Source organism: Cicer arietinum, chromosome 7 (assembly GCF_000331145.2).
Source record: "Cicer arietinum cultivar CDC Frontier isolate Library 1 chromosome 7, Cicar.CDCFrontier_v2.0, whole genome shotgun sequence".
In the NCBI taxonomy this organism is placed as follows: Eukaryota; Viridiplantae; Streptophyta; class Magnoliopsida; order Fabales; family Fabaceae; genus Cicer; species Cicer arietinum.
The window spans coordinates 14298750-14314537 of NC_021166.2; the positions used below are offsets into that span (position 1 = coordinate 14298750).

General features: G+C 30.7%; 1 long non-coding RNA gene and 1 pseudogene across 8 annotated transcripts; one reads left to right on the forward strand and one right to left on the reverse strand.

Moving 5' to 3' along the window:
* Positions 1–8993: 8993 nt before the first annotated feature.
* LOC101491490 (uncharacterized) lies at positions 8994–12772 on the reverse strand. Of its 8 annotated transcripts, none has more exons than XR_003473968.2 (6): positions 12208–12767; positions 11920–12095; positions 11716–11808; positions 10790–10976; positions 10178–10282; positions 8994–9204 (listed from the first exon to the last, which is right to left on the reverse strand). It is a non-coding gene; the product is annotated as an uncharacterized lncRNA (long non-coding RNA). The 8 variants fall into 8 exon arrangements; XR_001144378.3 differs by having other exon boundaries at positions 10790–11007; XR_003473967.2 differs by having other exon boundaries at positions 10790–11025.
* A 2662-nt stretch (positions 12773–15434) lies between these two features.
* The window catches only part of LOC101491715 (uncharacterized), a 4120-nt pseudogene continuing 3766 nt past the window's right edge, over positions 15435–15788 (forward strand).

Consider the following 15788-nt stretch of genomic DNA (forward strand, 5'->3'; position numbering starts at 1 on the left):
AATTCTCGTAAAGATAAGATGGACGAATCAACTCATGGAACCATCCTATGGCCCTTCACAGTACCACTAGCTATGAAATGCATGAGCATATCATGATATTTTCTCAATAATTATTATGTAAATGCACTTATTAAAAGACTATTCTTTTAATACTTATTAAACACTAATAATTTTTCATACTTTTCACAAAGCATACCCAAAACATATTCTCATTAATAAAATTCATAACACGTAGCAACTCATATTATCAATCATGAAATGCATAATCACGTCAATATTAACCATCACATATTCACACATCAATCACACATATATGGTCTCTATGTGCAAACTAAAAGTTGGAATGAGCCTTTACCTTAATTACAGTTTTTTCACCAACTATTGCTACCACAATCAAACACAACGAAAATCTCGTTCATGCCAACACCTTCAATCAAATAATGTTTGACTTAGTCAAATTAGTCCATGAGACTTTAACTACCTTACAACTTTTTCCTTACTCCTAACCCCCTTAGAGTATATTTCACTAAAAGAGTTTACAACGAGTAAAGATTAGTAGTATTATTATTCATAATACCCACTTTCAACATATAAAAACATATTTTTAGAAATCAACATTTTTCAAATTTTCATAGAATTCACTATAATAATTCGAAACGTACTAATTTTTTTTTTTTTTAATATTTCACACAACCGCAAATTTTTCCTAACTCATTTTTTTTATTTACAAATAACTACAAGTTTGGTCTACTACATTTTTAAAGACTAAATGTTCAATCAAAATATTTACCTCATAACAACATAACCATACAAAAAAATATCAATAAATATTTTTTAAGTTTCAAAGTTCTAACTCTTTGAAATAGTTTCATCCCTTTCAAAATATATTAAATATATTTTTTTTCTTATCAACAAAGTTTGTATTTTAATTCATGAAACTCGAAATCTTAAAAAAAAAAAATTTAACTCAAGACTTTAACTTTTACTTAATAAACTTGAAACTTTAAGTAAAATCATACAAACTTTTCTAAAAATTAAAAGTATACATATAAAAACTTGAAATCACAATTCACAAATTTTCCCTAAAACATAAGTTCAAAAATTTGATAACCACATGTTTATATTATTGATCATCAATCATAACGACTATTTTTGGAAAGACATAAACTAAGAAAAAATCATTTTTCTTTTTAATCACCACAACAACATTAATATTTCAGAGTTCTCTCCACCGCTAACCCGGTGCCAACGGTCTCGATTCTTTTTCGAGACTCAAAGAGCTAACTACATAAATATAAAGGTTTATAAAAAATTGTTCACCAACACAATTTATCCAACTACATCATAATTCCAAAATTAAATATTTTTATCTTTCAAGTTATATCACACAACCATTAGAGCACAAATAAATTTGAGTTAATAAAGTACTCTAAACTTCTTCATTAAACGCAGTTCAAGAGTAATTAAAAGATAACATTTTTAACTCTAAACATATTAATTTCACAATCTAACTCTTTGCTCAAACTCATTACTTAGTTAAAATTTGAACTTTTTCACAACTTTAACCACTCTAAATTTTCTTGTAAAATTTCAACTTAAGTTCAATTCATTTATTTGAAAATAATTAATTACATAACTTAAACACATCAAAAATCAATTTTTTTTTTCATACCCATTACTAACAATACAATAACAAAGATTGCAATTTTTTTAAATAACACACTCAACACCAACACCTCCCTAATTTCACATTAAACCAAATTAATCAAACAAAACCAACCAAACATTATCTCCCCTTGGTTTGAGAGGGAGAGAAGCAAAACGTTTTCATTTCATTTCACTTTTCTCAACAAAAAAAAAATCAAATATTTGATTAAAAATTCAAAAATTTCACTCATCCCTCCAGTCATATAAAAGTTTACGAATTTAAGAAAAAGAGGAGAAAAATAAGTGTCTCACTTCAAATAAATTAGCTCACAAGCACTACCTTATAGAGAGAAACAACTTTTCTTCCTAACACTTCTTGAATTGAAGCTTAGATCTAATAGAAAATTGGAGGTTTGTGTTTTTTTTTTTAAACTACCAACACGCTATATTATCTTTTTATTTATTTTTTGCTAAGAAAAGAAAAAAGAATGGCAGGGAAGCAGAATGAGAGAGAACTAAAAGGAGGGATCGTGAGATTCCTTTTAAAGGTTGGTTCCTTCTTCTCTTTTTTAATTTACAAACAAAAAAATAATATTATAATTAAATATTTAAGTATATTACTAAAATCATCATTATATCATCTAATCGTTTTTACACACATCATATCATTCAATTCTCAATTTAATTTAATAAAATATATATTATCTTCGTAACTCAATTGATAGATGAATTTATCAGCAACATGTGACATTTTACAAAAAATATCAATAATAAATTCCTTATAAATAATTTTAAACGGGTCTCCAAATATATATATATTAAACATATTACTAAGTCTAACAAAATATATCTTTAGAATTTAATTCATAAAAAGAAAAAATTGGACTAATAGCCTAATCAATTCAATACAAAAAACATTAAAATTGCATAAATTAAATTTTAGAAAGTTCAGAGTCTTAAAACATTTAACAAGACTTAATAAGAATAAAAGCAAATTGTTTTACTTTATATATATATTTAAACGCGTGTCGACATATATATATATATATATATATATATATATATATATATATATATATATATATATTAACAAATTACCAACTCTAACAAAATATATTTTTGGAACTTAATTCATAAAATAAAAATTGGGCTATTAGCATAAGCAATTCAACACAAAATACACTAAAATTGCAGAAATTAGAGTTTAGAAAATTTAGGGTCTTATAATTGGCAAACTTATTTATCTAGTCCACACTAGACATGACATCTTTGTCTCTATGATTGTTGTAAATCAATTCATACATTCTCCCTATGAAGAACACTTGGAGACAATTTATTGGATCTTAAGATATTTGAAATCCAGTCCTGGAAATGGTTTGACAAAGAAGCCTCTATATTTACAACTGTCGATTGAGCCAGATCAGTTAATGATAGAAAATCCAGTTGAAGAAGTAAGAAATTAGGTGTTGTTGCTCTAAGCAATGCAAAAGATGGTTTTAGCAAAGTCTCTAAGTCTATGTTCCTCCTCTTCATTCATGTGCACATTAGTTACACCAAGCACACCTCCCTTACCAAGTTGTGTCGGCAAGCTCAAAAACACTTTAACATCACCAATGCCATAAAATCCCTTAGCCAGAACAGAAACATGGTGAATCTTCCTCTGGTCCCTAATAATAGACCGGGCCAAGTTAGCAATTGAATACCCAATGGCCCAAGAAGTGTAGCCTTTCAGGCGGATGACTTCATAAGCGTTGTTTATCATTGTTTTGTGTATGTTATCCAGTGTTTCTTTTTCAATATGCAATATGTTGTTTCTCCAAAAAAACTCAGCACACGAACACCCTCAACGCTAATACTTGACCACAATGCCACTGAACTATCCATGTGTTCCCCTACTATGCACGCATGCATCAATAAAAAAATTTATTTAACACTTCAATCTTTCTCATTTTCTATTAGGTTGGTTAGTATAGTAAGCACAAAAATCATCAAACAAAATATCAAATTTAACAGTCGTCAATCAATTCAATCTATCGGTAGTTTAAACAATCGTCCTAAGGTGGACCGGTATCATATATGATTCATGGTGGACCATAACTTAAAAGTTATTTGAAACTAACAACGATGTCTCTCCAAGAAGTAAAAGCTTATAGTCATTCTCTTATGGCTAAAATAGTAACTTAATTGATTTCCATTTAACAAAAACAAGAAAAAGTAACCAATACAAATTGAGTTTTTGGTCACACTACGTTTCCTTTTGTCGAGTCCAGGTGATCATTTCTACTTCTAAAAGGCGATGTTTGTGTAGAAGTTTTAAACGATTTTTAAGAAATTTTTAAGTATCAATCCATCTTCTTCCACTTTCTATCAAAATGGTTCACCTCAAAATTTGCATCATAAACCAACTTGTCATTTCATATATTTGATACTAAATTATTTGACACCTAAATGCATGTTTTAAATTGACATAAATTTTTTGAAATCAAGTTTTGTAGAATCATTTCGGTGATTTTGCCAAAAAAATACATACTTCAACAAAATCAAAGGCACTGCGCAATAAATTAGCTTATAGTTTATTAAACTTGCTTATAAGATTGTTGGATTAAATTAAATGTGTTTGGTAAACAAACTTTTCTCACAATCTTATAGCTTATGTTGAGACGTTATTTCAAGTGGCATTTGAGCTTATAATTTTTTTACCACTTTCTTTCATTTATAACTTCATTTTTATTATATTTATATATAAAATGTAATCGTCCCACTAACTTACTATTAACCCACTATCTTTAATATATGTTCTCGATGGAATTACTTCTTTTTTTGTTCAGAGTGGTAGTATTACTTCTGCATAACACATCAATTCTTTCAATCATTGCCAACAAACTTCATATCAAAAAATTTAACTTCATGCCTGATAAGAATCTTTGTCGCATAAAACACAAAACAGATAAAAGCATGCATGAGTAGAGCTAGCCTCAATTTCTTTAATTTCTTGCCAAAATAACTCAAAAAAAGTTTTATCTTATACATCTCACAAGAAACTCATAAAATAAAATTTACTATTTATACACATGAAGTTTCTTAAACTTTTAGGAGAACTCTTCAAATTTATGGTTATATTGTCATAAAAAATGTAAATGATGTACCCAAAAAAATAAATGAATTGCATTGTTTTTTTATTTCGTGACTTTGTTACATTTTTTTTGAATTTTTTACCACAAAAGCCATAAATGAGAAACATGATAAACACATAGGGTGAAATGGGCAATCAATATAAAGAATGATGGAAACAAGATCTTTGAATTTCTATCACTTATCAGCTAGCAATTATCGCTTCTCATTTATCACTTACCAACTATCAACTATTAGTTATCAGCTATCATATCATTTATCATTTATCACTTATCACTTCTTAACTATCAGCTATCAATCATCGCTTATCGATCTTGGAATTCAACTATCAGCTATCACTTCTCAACTATTAGCTATCACTTCTTAACTATCAATTATCACCTATCACCTATCACCTATCACCTATCACCTATCACTTATCACCTATCACTTATCAGCTACCACCTATCACATATCCCTTATCGCATATCACCTATCACTTATCAGCTACCATTTATCACCTATCACTTATCAGCTACTATTTATCACTTATCACTAATCACTTATCAACTACCACTTATCATTTATCAGCTATCACTTATCACATATCACCTATCACTTATCAACTACCACCTACCACCTACCACCTATCACTTATCAACTACCACTTATCGCCTATCACTTATCGCTTATCACCTATACTTATCAGCTACCATTTATCACTTGTCACTTATCACTTATCGTTTATCACCTATCACCTATCACTTATCGCTTATCACCTATCACTTATCGCTTATCAGCTACCACTTATCGCTTATCGCTTATTGCTTATCACTTATCGCTTATCACCTATCGCTTATCACCTATCAGCTACCATTTATCACTTGTCACCTATCACTTATCGCTTATCAGCTACCACTTATCGCTTATCGCTTATCGCCTATCGCTTATCGCCTATCGCCTATCACTTGTCACCTATCACTTGTCACCTATCACTTATCGCTTAACACCTATCACTTATCACTTATCGCTTATCAGCTACCACTTATCGCTTATCGCCTATCGCTTAGCGCTTATCGCTTATCAGCTACCACTTATCGCTTATCGCTTATCAGCTACCACTTATCGCTTATCGCTTATCAGCTACCACTTATCGCCTATCGCTTATCAGCTACCATTTATCACTTGTCACCTATCGCTTATCGCTTATCAGCTACCACTTATCACTTATCGCCTATCGCCTATCGCCTATCACTTATCACTTGTCACCTATCACTTATCGCTTATCACCTATCACTTATCACTTATCGCCTATCGCTTAGCGCTTATCGCCTATCGCTTATCAACTACCACTTATCGCTTATCGCTTATCAACTACCACTTATCGCCTATCGCTTATCAGCTACCACTTATCGCTTATCGCTTATCGCCTATCGTCTATCGCTTATCACCTATCACTTATCAGCTACCATTTATCACTTGTCACCTATCACTTATCGCTTATCGCTTATCAGCTACCACTTATCGCTTATCGCCTATCGCTTATCGCATGTCACTTGTCACTTGTCACCTATCACTTATCTCTTATCACTTGTCACTTGTCACATATCACTTATCGCTTATCACCTATCACTTATCGCTTATCAGCTACCACTTATCGCCTATCGCCTATCGCCTATCACTTATCACTTATCGCTTATCAGCTACCACTTATTTCCTATCAGCTACCACTTATCGCTTATCAGCTATCACTTATCGCTTATCAGCTACCACTTATCGCTGATCGCCTATCGCCTATTGCCTATCCTATCACCTATCACCTATCACCTATCACCTATCACCTATCACCTATCACCTATCACCTATCACCTATCACCTATCACCTATCACCTATCACCTATCACCTATCACCTATCACCTATCACCTATCACCTATCACCTATCACCTATCACCTATCACCTATCACCTATCACCTATCACCTATCACCTATCACCTATCACCTATCACCTATCACCTATCACCTATCACCTATCACCTATCACCTATCACCTATCACCTATCACCTATCACCTATCACCTATCACCTATCACCTATCACCTATCACCTATCACCTATCACCTATCACCTATCACCTATCACCTATCACCTATCACCTATCACCTATCACCTATCACCTATCACCTATCACCTATCACCTATCACCTATCACCTATCACCTATCACCTATCACCTATCACCTATCACCTATCACCTATCACCTATCACCTATCACCTATCACCTATCACCTATCACCTATCACCTATCACCTATCACCTATCACCTATCACCTATCACCTATCACCTATCACCTATCACCTATCACCTATCACCTATCACCTATCACCTATCACCTATCACCTATCACCTATCACCTATCACCTATCACCTATCACCTATCACCTATCACCTATCACCTATCACCTATCACCTATCACCTATCACCTATCACCTATCACCTATCACCTATCACCTATCACCTATCACCTATCACCTATCACCTATCACCTATCACCTATCACCTATCACCTATCACCTATCACCTATCACCTATCACCTATCACCTATCACCTATCACCTATCACCTATCACCTATCACCTATCACCTATCACCTATCACCTATCACCTATCACCTATCACCTATCACCTATCACCTATCACCTATCACCTATCACCTATCACCTATCACCTATCACCTATCACCTATCACCTATCACCTATCACCTATCACCTATCACCTATCACCTATCACCTATCACCTATCACCTATCACCTATCACCTATCACCTATCACCTATCACCTATCACCTATCACCTATCACCTATCACCTATCACCTATCACCTATCACCTATCACCTATCACCTATCACCTATCACCTATCACCTATCACCTATCACCTATCACCTATCACCTATCACCTATCACCTATCACCTATCACCTATCACCTATCACCTATCACCTATCACCTATCACCTATCACCTATCACCTATCACCTATCACCTATCACCTATCACCTATCACCTATCACCTATCACCTATCACCTATCACCTATCACCTATCACCTATCACCTATCACCTATCACCTATCACCTATCACCTATCACCTATCACCTATCACCTATCACCTATCACCTATCACCTATCACCTATCACCTATCACCTATCACCTATCACCTATCACCTATCACCTATCACCTATCACCTATCACCTATCACCTATCACCTATCACCTATCACCTATCACCTATCACCTATTGTGCGTAAATATGTTTTCAATCTTTATAAGCCATAAAACAAGTGTTCTAATTCAAATAAAGTTATAAGCCTATAAGCATTTGATAATAATGATTCATACATAATGGGAGATTTAAGGAGAACCTCTACACAAAATTACTGAAATAGATGAATCAAACAATATTGATGCAAGAAGAGTTATATTTACCACTAATGCTTCAAAGAAAAATCGAGGAATTTGAGATAAAAATTTAGTTGGTAGATTCATAAAGTTTACTTGTGAATTACAAAACAAATGCTCAACGTAAAATCACAACAAATTTTAATAAGGTTAATGAATGATGATGCTAAAAAGTCATAGGTCAATCAATAAAAATATGAACCTTTAAATTTTGATGTCTTCAATGGAGTCAAGTAATCCCAAGTCTTTTCCAATGCTTTTCTAATCTTCAAATTGGTTTCCTCATCCAAATTAGCAGTTTATAACCCAAAACCCAAAGAATGTCAACACAAGTACACAACACATCTTCAAATTATATTGAATGAATGAACCTCAATGTAACAGACACCATCTACATTTGTGCTAGCTAGGAAAAGCAAATCTACAGGAATTATAATTCTGTTATGACTAGAAAGCAATCATTACAAGAGAAAAAAAAACATTTTGTGACAGTTAAAAAGGTAGTATGCGACGATTGTATTGATGTTTGCGACAGTTCTCCAACCGTCACAGATTCGTACGTCGCAACTGCCACAAATATTCGCAACAATTCTAACCGCCTCCATGTACTTTTAGCGGCGGTTTAAACCATCGCAAATTTTAGTTTTTGATTTTTATTATTATTTTTTCTTCATTTTTATTAATTTAATTAAAATAAAAAAGTATTCATAAATCTCATTTATATAACTAAAATACACAAATATAAAATTATAAACAAATCAAATTCGCATAATATATTCAAAAGTAACGACCATATATTGAATTAAACTTAAATTAGTTTAAATATTCAAAAATCAAAACATTAATAGAATGACTGAAAATGCAAACCAACATCAAACTTAGTTCATAAATCATCTAGATAGTCCCTAATGATGTTCCATGATTAGACCGGCAACTACTAGACTCGAAAGAACATCTTCTATCTTTTGGCAATCCTATGTGTTGCCTGAAAAAACATATAAGTATATATATTAAATTCAATCTCACTTTTTCACATATACTCAAAATTATAATATTAACGTCAAACTAATTAAATTTAAACAAAATCAATCGCCCAAAATCAAAACATGCAAACATCAAACTAATTCTCCAATTTGATAGTAGCAATAAACAACTCAAATAGAATATTACACTAAATCTATGATTTAATTACAACAATATAAATAAAACAAAATATTTCAAATTAATGGATATTATTATGATTAAGTAGTGTCTAAGAGTACTCAAATTCAACAAAGGCATTAACATTACAATCACATTTTAACATTACAATTACATTTTCAGCGAACAGTCTTGCAAACACGGCACCAATAAACAAATGATGCATGAATACTCAGATAATGGCTTATCAATATTTTTTATGCAAATCATTAAAGTAAATACAAATTAGAAAATGTTAAAAACACATATGCTAAAAACATACCCAATTTCCCCCAAATTTATTCCCCACTTTCCAACACACCCAATTTGTAGCAAAAGGTAAAAAAAAAAAATACAATATAGTCAACACCCTACCATTATGCCCTTCCATTTCTATAACTTCCATTCTCATCCACGTTGAAAAACACATACAAAAAAAAATATCTCAAACCTTAGAAAGACTAAATAACCAAAACTCACAACACAAAGAAGTCTTCAAATTAAAACAACAACAATTACCACCACCTCAAAAAAATCAAGCAGTCAAACTCAAAACATGCAAGCATTAAAAATGATACAAACACATCATTCGATTTGTCAAAAGTATATATATCACTCAAGAGCTAGAAAAAAAACATTAATTTACATGTGGAGTGATATGGCCTAGTTCTTGAAGCAATGAAAACAAATTACATCTAGCCTAAAAAATTGAATTACATCAACAATATTACAACAACAAATTCAACTTTTAAGATTTCTCAAAACAGTTGAGTCCATACCTTTCTCATAACCATAGACACTACAATCTCCGTTCAAACACCAATTCAACTTTTAAATCGCCTAGAGCCTTCAACTTGTGATTGTACCCAAATTGTTCACCAAATCTGCAAGAATTAAAAATTCAATCCACAAAAAATATTATAAACAATAAACTAACAATTCTACATTGTAACAAACCATTAACAAGAACAATCATTTATACACAGAAGAAAGTTAAAAACACACAACAAAACCATAGAGTCACTAAACAAAATTTAAACAGAATAGAAGATACAACAATTAACAATCTTATTCAAAACTTGCACCAATAGTCATTACACAATAATTTCTTAACTTCTTAGTGACAAAATATTATATGCGCAAAAATCTTGAAACAATAAACTAAACTAATAACAAAACAATTACAATAATCAAAATCTAGCACCAAATGCAAAAATTTCATACAATAGGAGAAACTATGTGAAGGTGGAAGAAAAAAATACACCTAAACTCAATGACACAAATACAGCAATGACGCAAAGAACGCACCAAGGTCAAAAACACAGCAAACGCTGAAAATGTAGAATGTATTGTTTGTCTGTAAAGTATGAACAAGAAGAGGGTAAATATACCATGAGTATGATTGATGATGATAAAAGGAAAAAAGTTGAGGATTTCATGACAATTTTGTTCTTCTAACGGTTCAATTTTGTTTCCTTGATCATGATTCATGTGTCTGAAGTTTCATATGCTCTTCCTCTTCCTTCATGAGATTTGCAGCTTCCTCTTCTTTTTTTCTGTGTCATCTCTTCATAGGGTCTGGAACTACCCCATACAAATCCCAACAAAACTGAAAGCAGTTATTATTCTGCCATTATGATTATTTATATTTTTATTAATAGTCGTTGCTAAGGTTCTAAATCCCTTGTTCCCCCTTCTATTATTCCTAGTATAAAATTCACCTATTGAAGAGATCCAACAAGCAAAATAAATAAATCAAGAGCATCAAACTTTCAGCATTACATATAATCTAGGCATAATGTAAACACCCATGCTTATGCAACTGTGTATAAACAACACGTTTCTCAATGCTACTCTGAATTCTTTTTGCTACAATGCAACGTACAAGACTAACAACTCTAGACATAGTTAAAATTACTAAACCAAAGTTACCGAGCATAGATCATGTCAAATGTTAGAAAATGCCAACTTTCAAAAGGACCAATAATTTCCAACAAACACAGAAAATCCTAAAACATTATTTCTTCGTATCATCTTTCTTCTTGATTGACCGAGTTTTAAATGCGGCAATGAACAAACCAAGCCAAGGCCATTGGATTTTCATATAGCATGAACGAGTTATAATCAATTTGTCTCCTTTAAAGTGAGTAGTGTGCTTTGAAGTGTAAAGTTATAACAACTAATTGGACTATGACAAAATACATATATGTGAATAACAAACTACAACATTATTTAAACTTAAAATCTACAACTTTGATTTTCCAATTGACGGTTATAATCCTACAATTTTCCCACCTAAAGTGAACAAACCCCTCACCTCAGAGAAGCCAAATTCTATATCCTAGTATAAAGACTCCACCGATAAGCACGCTGTCAAACATTTTGTGCTCCAATTATATAACAGAATAACCTAAAGCAAAACAGAAGCAAACATGACAACCATACATGAAGGGGAAAAAAAAAAAAAGAACCCAGAAATCCTATAGATATAACTAACATCAAAGGTGCACATGACTCATACCACGACAGCCAGCCGGATCGTCATGATTTCCATGAATGGTAAATACAGGCAAACCAACATCGAAATGAGGATCTTCATAATTTACATGACCGAACTTGTAGCCTTTTTATCTCAGGGCACCCACTCTTCTTCCTGTCCTTCTTTTCTTGTTCCTTGTCTTTCACCATAGGCAAATTCTGCAATCATATATACAAATTAACATAAATAAATAAAAGGTTCTCTTTTAATTAATCCTTATAAAAAAATGGTTTTTTTTAATGGAACCCTTAAAAAAAATTGAAACATTACCTCAAAAACTCTTCAACAGTGGCGAAAGTGTAGATGGGTCGAATAGAACTACCCCAAACAGCTTGTTTTGATTTGACAGAAGGCTTATCGAACCAGAAGGTCCAAGAAGGTCCAAGAATTCTCGAGGGGTTGAGGTTGATGGACGGTGGCGGTGGTGTGGGGTTTGGACGTGGCAGAAGAATCGTCTTCGTCGAGGATCTCACCTTCTTCAAGGTCGTTGTTGTTGTCGTCTTCAATAACCGTAGCCGTAGCCGTAGCCGTAGCCGTGAGTCATGTAAACGGTGGGTTTGATTTGTTGGGTGTTAAGTGGGAGGAAGGATTTTGCCGTTGGGAGTTTGGAAATATGATTTGGTGTTGCGTACAGGTGTAGTATTCTTCTTCGGAGGTGTGGCCCCAGAAATTTGGGGAACCTCTGATTCTTGTTGCGAAGCCATTGAGCGTGTGTTGCTTCTGCCATGGAAATGAAGATGGAAATGGAAAGGGGTAAAGAGGAAGGGAAAATAGGGAGTGAGACCCTTGGGAGTGGGTGAACCTCTGATTCTTGTTTTGATGTGTTGAGTTAGTCTTTATTAAGGGTGGAAATAGGTGCTCGATCAACATAGGCTTATGGGCTGGCTAGACATTTTTTGTTTTTTTTTTAAATAGGGCCAAATTTTTTTGAAAAGTCTACTAGAAAAAAATTCGTTCATCTGCATGGATTTAAATTTTTAGTTTTCAATACATATAGTGGAAAAATAATTAGTTAACTATTGTATGAATAATTATGATATATTATTTTAAGTAATTGATTAAATTTGATAATTATATTGACAGTTAACTATTGTATGAATAACTATTGTGTGAAGTTACTTACATCGAAGTTACATGAGTTTATATAAATACATTTAAATTAGATTTACGCGTAACATATATTATTAAATTTATTAAAAAAATAAAATACATGCAAATTCAGTTATTAATTTTTATATTAATATAAAATTAATTAATTAATTTTTAACTCACCTGTACAATATACTTACAATGAAAAAATTATTTGATATGAGTTATAACATGAACGACGTACCTTTAAGATTTATATGAGAGAATGAAAATGAGAGATGAATTATCATAATTATTCTATAGCATTTTAATATTAGGATTTCGTAGTTATGAACTGCCTAATAAGATATCGATTAAATAGATAAACCACTAAGCGTAGAGGACAAAACGGTTCAACCAAATCATAGTTCATTCAATAACAAAAGTCCAATACGTAATTTAGGGTTTAATACTAATTAAGTATAATTTAATTAATAATAATCTCTAATAATTGTTTATTATCAATCTACAATAGACTAATTAAATAATTAATCAAACAACCTCTTACTTTGATGACAATAATCAATTACTAAAAGAATATGAATTTTAATGTTAGAACTTCAACTATGGCCAAATTATTTGTCATCCAAGATAAATAAGTTTTAACGGTGCATAAATTGAATCCGATAGAAAAAACAAATCATAGATCTCAAATACTTACATTTTATAAAAGAATGATAACTTTAGAATGGTCATAACCTTTGAAAATGCTATAATAATCTCCTACTAATCCATAACACTAAAAGACTTTACTCAAAATGATATAAATTAATATTATCTTAAATATAACTATTTGATTAGTGGTTATGCCAATGAGTTTTCATATTTTATAAATGTCAAAATATCAACATATGTCTGAAAATAGTATGTCTATAAGTACGTTGACAATACAATGTCATACCCGACATAAGTATTAACATTACACGTGTACTTGTATATTTATTACCTCATAACAAATCTATATATTTTTTTAGATTTATTAATAACAAATATATATTCAGTTTTTTTTATATATCATTGATAAATATTTATTTTATATTTATCAATAACAAATATTTAATCGGCATTTTCTTATATTTATTAGTGACAATTATTTATCTCGTATTTTTTTGCATGTATTAATACAAATATTTTTGTCTTCATATATTAGTGATAAATATTAACTTTTTTTTAAAGCAATGCTCAACAACATTACATAATATTCAACCAACGAAAACAATGGCCGAAAACAAAATCGTTTCACACAATTAGGTTTCAACACAATAATTTAAAATTGGGAAAATGAATTTAATTTTCTGCATATTAGGTGGAAGTTTTAGAGGAAAAACAAGGGGAACTTTATGTTCAATATGCAAAGTTGCTCTTTTTAGTGCTTTTGTAGATTGAGCAATTCGTTTTTACGCTTATCTTTTTCATTTTTTATTTGTGCCTATAATTCAGGAAAACAATTTTATAGTGTTGCTGGTGTTAACAATTGTCATATAGATAGTATATTTATGAGATAAAATTTAAAAAAATAATAAAAAATGAAAATAAATATGAATATAAAAAAAATAGAGATCATATTACACTAATGTAATGATATTTAATAATTTTTTTAATCGATACAAATTTTACAAAATTCAGTGTCTGATTGAAAATTTATATCATATTAATCATTCATATAAAATTTGTATAAACTTAAAATTATTTGATTATCAAATTTCATAAAGATTAACTACGTTTAAAAATAACATATAAGACGTTAATTTTAATATATTTTAATAATATATTAAATATTTTTAAATATTTATAAATTTTTACATAAATAATTTCTATAATATAAATTTTTAATTCAACAATAAATTTTATAAAATTGATATCGTTTAAAATATTATTGATTGGTGTCACTTTATGTTGATCTAGTTTGATCCCTCGTCAAATAGTAATATTAAGAACTAAAGTGTTTTTTTTAAATACACATTAAGAACCAAAACTTATTCTTTTGCAACAAATAATTTAATGCTCTGTTTGATAAAATTAACATATAATTTATAATTTATAATTGATAACTATTAAGTTAGTTGAATGTTAATAAAATTAACAGTTTAATTAATTTAAAAATATAAATTGGCATAAAATAATATTTTTAATTAAAAATAAATTTTAATACTTAATACTTAAAATATTAATTTTAAGTTTATCAATTAAATATAATTTTTATTTATTTACTTAAAAAATTAATTATTTTAAAATTATATAATTATTTTAATATAAATTATTTTAAAAAAATTTATTTTAAATTACAATAACTAAATTGTAAAAGATAAAAAATATTTAATTATAATAATTTATGAAAGATGCAATCAGATGAAGCTATTGAATGACGATCAGTTGAATTTGAGCATATAAAAGATCAACAAATGAAGCTACAAAACGGAGGGAGTGTGGAGTAACGAAACTCACCATCGTCGAGATTGAGTTCCGGTGGGTGGAAGCACCGATTGATTTCTGCGCCAATCAGAATGGAAGAAGCCCTTGCGCAATTGGAACGAGTCCAAACCCAGCTCCTTCAACGCATTTCAAATCTAGAACAGCACTCTCATCTTCAAACTAATTCCCCTGTAATCAACAACCCTCACACTGACACTGACACTGACACTGACACTGACACAGTGTCTCGTCTCTCTTCAATTTTGCGCAATAACAACGTTAACGACTTCTCATTCAAAAGAGTCTCTTCC